Consider the following 5708-nt stretch of genomic DNA (forward strand, 5'->3'; position numbering starts at 1 on the left):
ATTTTAAAACAATGTTAATAACGATATGTTGTACATATAACGATATGTTGTACCTCAAAATTATAATAAAAAATATTTGAAAACAATGTTAATCCTAATATTTAAATTTTTTAAAATAAACATATTAAAAATACTAAGCTAATTTTACATTATGTTATATATAAAAACTAAATTTGAATGAAATTTTCTTTAATATATTCACTATAAGAGCCAATAATATTTATGAAATTTAACAAAACATTATGACTAATGAGAAATAAAAATAAAATTAAAAAAATAATTAAATCAAAATTACAGCACTTAGAAGACTAAATTTGCAATCAGTCGAAAGCATAAGGACTAATACAACAATTAAACGCAAAAATTCAAGAATTCAAATTCAAGTAATGAAAACATCGCCGTTTAACAATGAACCAAATTGAAATCAGAATAAATTATATAGTATAAATCGAAAAACTGCAGAAAATCGAATTAGAACAATACAAAACAAAAGAGGACTAATTGCGCAAATAGTCCAGTGAACCAGAATGTGCGGATCCTGCCCCGGGTCGGGTCACCGCGCGGGTTTAAACCCTAAACGGCACCGTTTTAACACCATTGCATCGGCATTAAACGACGTCGTTTCATAGGTCGTTTATAAGCCAAAAGAAACTTTAAACCTCAATAGTCCGTTCATATTTTATAAAAAACCTAAAGCGAAAAGAAAAAAGAACATGCGCCGCTCCACAATCCGGCTATTCGGAAGTTCTCCGATCTTTTGAACTGTTGCTCGACTCCGATCACAACAGAGCAAACAACGATTCCAATATCAGGTAAAACCACTCTCATTCTATTTTTTCTCTTAAACAGTAAATCAAAAGAAAAATGAATCAAAGAATCGAAAGAAAGAAACAAAGAATCGAGAGAGAAAAAATTCAAAATAAAATCTAAAATCACCTTTTTTTTCTCTTTCAATCTTTTTTTCTTTTTTTATATTTCGTGTGTCAAAAAAAAAGATCCATTTACAGATTTCGTTGGCTCTTTTTATAGCCGAATCATAAAAAATGCCAACTGAAATAACAGAAATACAATGTTTTTCTCTTTGTTTCTGCTGTGTTTGTTTGCTTGTGCGCAGGTACGGTCGTACGAGGCCAGCTGGGGTGCACGGAGGCACGTGACGTGGCTCGGTGCGTATGAAGGTAGAGGCTGGGTCCTGGTTGCTGCGGTGCTGGGATCTCCTAGGGTTCCCTGCTTCTGATTTTTTTTGTTTTGGGCTGTATCATAGTTGGGCTAGGTGTAATTGGGTCTGTAATTTATGTTTGTAATTTTTTGGCAATTGGGCTGGGATGTATTGGGTAATTCAGGTTGGGTTAATCTGGATTGTTATTGGACTGTTGTTAATGTTGATTTGGTTTATATATTTGTGCTTTTGGGCCCGGGCAAATTGGGCCTATTACACACGTCATTGATATACAAGGAGCTAATATGGTTACAAAAGAATGTATGAATTTATGTACAATTATTTGTGCAATATGATTATAAATGAAAGAATAATTTAATATATTTACTTGTATAGAAAGAATAAAAGAATATTTACTCGAAAGAGTTGTATTTTATTAAAATAATGATATTTGAACATAAGCCATTTCCACAAAAGAGTTCTTATTATTTCTAGGCTAAAACAACAAGTTTGTTCTGAATATTGCTCTGAGACAGTTCTAAAGACTTCAAGTATTTTTTCTGCAGTCCAATTATCTAGAACACTCCCAGGTTCATAAGGACAAATGCCTAACAAACTCCCTTATTCCTTTGTACCCTCACAAACGGCATTGATGTGCACATTTTCCAGTGTCTCATCGATGCTTTCCTAAATTGATATCCTTCTCTCAAAGTGAATAATACCCCCAGGCACGAAGGTTTTGGATATGTGGGGAATTATCATTGGCTCCCATTTGATTTCTTCTCTATTTAGACGCGCCCTTCTTCTTTCTTGCCTTCTTTCCAGCTCCTTCCTCATCTGCTCTCTATCTGGCTTGTACCCTAAACTAAAGTTGTCTTATTTTTTCTTTTAGCGCTAGAACCGCAATCTTCCCCTGAAGGTATTTCCCTAATCCTCTTCTGGGTAAAGCTCATTTCCCCACCAACAATTGCAAACCTGTCTTTGTAGTTTTGCATATTTTAGGCACCAAAATTTTACTGTCTTCAGAAATAAATGTTGCATTTAAAAATTCCAAAGATCGAAAGGAGCATTCCACCGCCTCATCATAGGTTTCTACATACGGTGCCTCATTGGATACGGCCGCTATAATATCCTCTTCAGCATTTATTGTCACCAACCGACCTTCTGACACCAACTTTAATTTGTGATGTAACGATGAAGGTACGGCCCCCACCGAATGTATTCATGGTCTCCCTAGTAAGCAATTGTAGGAGGGTTTGATATCCATCACAAGAAAATCCACCTCGTAAACTGTTGGGCCGATCAGTAGGGGTATCTCAATTAGTCCCATGACCTTCCTTTCTGTACCATCGAATGCCGTCACTATATTTAGGCATGTCTTCATGTGCGAGCTATCTATAGGAAGCCTGTTAAGCGTGGATAATGGCAACACGTTCAACGCTGATCCATTATCAATCAAGACTCCTGGAAAAGTATTACCCTTGCATCGTGTAGTGATATGCAAAGCCTTGGTAGACCCCATGCTCCCAGGTGGTATTTCATCATCATTGAAGAATATGAAATTATCAGCACTGATATTATTGACCAATCGATCTAATTTGCCGACAGAAATATCGTTGGCCAAATAAGTCTCATTCAGCACCTTCATCAGCGCACATCGGTGCGCTTCTGAATTCAAGAGTAAGGCTAGTACAAATATGCGAGCCGGTTGTTTATGTAACTGTTCGACGACATTATACTCACTACGCTTCAAAATTTTGAGGAATTCCACAGCCTCTTCCTCTTTCACCAGTTTATTGATGGATAACACAGGCTCAGCTATTTTTTGTTCCACTATTATGGCCCTTCCTTTCACAGGTTCTGGATTGGCACTCACACCCTGATCCTTTGTAGTCTCCTTTCCAGGGACAGTTGTATTGTACTCGTAGTCCCACGGAACCCTCCTACTATCTTGGTAAGAAAAGGTTGCAGGTTTCTTTATTATGATCCTTGGTGATACTGGCATTCTCACTTCATTATTCTTTGGTCGCGAAATGATGACCACCAGCTGCACTACTCTTGGAACCTTCGTGGATTCAGATGTGTAGATACTCCCTTCCTCCTTAACTTCTTCGTAAAATTCCATTTCTTTGTCATCCATCATGCTTTGAACCAAGGCTCTGAATTCTGTATATTCTTGAATCTCATGTCCCTCCCCATGATGGAACTCACAGTAGTTTTCCACTCCTTCAAAGCTTCTCTCCGAATCCAAAACAAATAATCTTCTTTCTACCATCTTCCTCCAGACCCATCTCAAAGGAATTTTCACTTCTGCAATATCTTCCTTGATTCTTCTTCCCATGCTCCCACCTATCATGTTCACTCCATTATGATCAGGTAATGGATTCTCTGTCTTAGGCGAATCATCCAATTTAATAACGCCCAAGGCTATGAGTCTTTCAACTAGCTTTTTGAATGCCATACAATGTTCTATGGAATGCTCCACGATTCCCGCTTGATAATCGCATTGTGCGTTTGCATTGTACCACTTAGGGTACGGAGGCTGTAGAGGTTCTAAATAAAAGGAAGAAACTACGTGTGCATTGAATAACCTTTGATACAACTCCTTATACGACATTGAAATTGACATAAATTGGGGCTTTTCCTTGTTTTGCCTTGTGTCGGCTCCTTGTTTGTCAACAACCACCTTTCTCGGCTGATTCACCATAATCATCTTTGAATAACTGGCGTTATTGACCTCATTTTCCTTTTTCTTCGAGGCTGACCTTCTGCTACTTTCTCCCACATCTATCTTCCCGTTTCTAATAGCATTTTCTATCATTTCACCATTCATAATTATGTCAGAAGAGCTTTTAGTAGCACTTCCCAACATGTGAGTAATAAATGGGGTCTTTAATGTGTTAACAAAAAGCATTGTCATCTCTCTTTCTAAAAGAGACGACTGAACTTGGACAGCAACCTCCCTCCACCTCTATGTATATTGCCTAAAACTTTCACCAGGTTTCTTCTCCATATTTTGTAGAGTGATTCTATCAGGTACCATATCAGTCACATGACTGTATTGTTTTATGAATGCCGGTGCTAAATCTCTCTATGAATTAATCTTGGTACGGCTCAATTGATTGTACCACTTGGATGCTGCCCCTGTGAGGCTATCCTAGAAACAATGTATCAGCAGTGGGTCGTTATTAACATGCCCAGTCATTCGCCTACAAAACATGGTAATATGAGCTTCGAGGCTACTAGTTCCGTTGTACTTCTCAAACTCTGGCATTTTGAACTTGTAAAGGAGTACTAAATCCGGAACCAAGCTCAATTCTTTAGCATCCATCCCATAATAGCTCTCGGCACATTCCATCGCTCTAAATTTCTCTTCTAGCCACTTGTACTTTTCCTCTAGCTGTTTTGGCAATTCATCATTCATTTTTTCCTTTCCAGCTGTTTCATCGAAATCAAGGATAGCAGGATTAACAAGGTTGTCTCCGGGGTTAGAGACTGATCCAGCCTGAAGATTCATTGGCGTTGCAGTGCCGGCCTGAAATTGCTGAGGCTTAATGGTGACAGAGGATTTGTGTGGATATACCTTAACTTGCTGAGGGGTAAAGCCTGGAGGATAGACAGGTCCCTCACTGTCTCCTTCTTCAACATTAAGCAGAGAGCTTTTCCCTTTATTAACTCCTCCAGTCAACAACTGAGTCAACTTAGCCATCATATTCCCCTGAGATTCCATCATTTTATCCATAATTTTTTGTTGAATATTCTCAAGCTGCTCATTCATTTTTTGTTGAAGCTGATCTTGCATTTCCTTTTGGAACTGTTCTAGCCTTTGGTCCATGTCCTTAGTTTTCGATCGAGTACCGTAGCGGTGTTTGGTAGGTTGGTTGGTTTCCAGATTATCTGAGGAATGACTTAATTAGAATCTTTTAGTATTTTTTAATACCTATGAAGCAAATGCAATGCATGAAATGAATGCAAAAAGGCGTCAATTTTGATTCAATTCCATTTAAGAAAACTTTACAAGAAATTAAATTTCTTTACATAAAATGAATTACAAATAAGTCTTTGCCTTAGTACACAGAACTCTAAGCTTTCTAAGTAACAAAGCTAATTCTTGCCCCCGATCCGATTCTAATTCATACTTCACACTCAGCATATCAGTCTGTACTGCTAAAGTCTGTATGTGATCAGCTACTTCTCGAATCTGGACCACAGCTTCCTCCATAAGATGATCTCTTCTCCTAACTTGATTCTGAAAGTAGTGGAGCTGTTCATTATTACGACTCTCATTTGCTTTCAAGTACTTAATCTGGATCTCACAATTTTACAGCGTCGTTTCTAGCTCTTCGATTCTTTTATTCATTTCCTCAATCTTGCTCAAGCTTGCTTTCAACTCTATTGCGGAATTTCGATTTCGATACTGTTGAAGAGATCTTTCCAACTCGGTCACCCTATCCTTTAATTCACCCTTTTCTCTTTGGCTATCTGACAAACTTTTTTCTAAGGCCTCGTTTCGCATCTGCATCTCTTGGAATTTTCGTTCCCATCTATC

This window comes from Gossypium raimondii, chromosome 3 (assembly GCF_025698545.1).
Source record: "Gossypium raimondii isolate GPD5lz chromosome 3, ASM2569854v1, whole genome shotgun sequence".
In the NCBI taxonomy this organism is placed as follows: Eukaryota; Viridiplantae; Streptophyta; class Magnoliopsida; order Malvales; family Malvaceae; genus Gossypium; species Gossypium raimondii.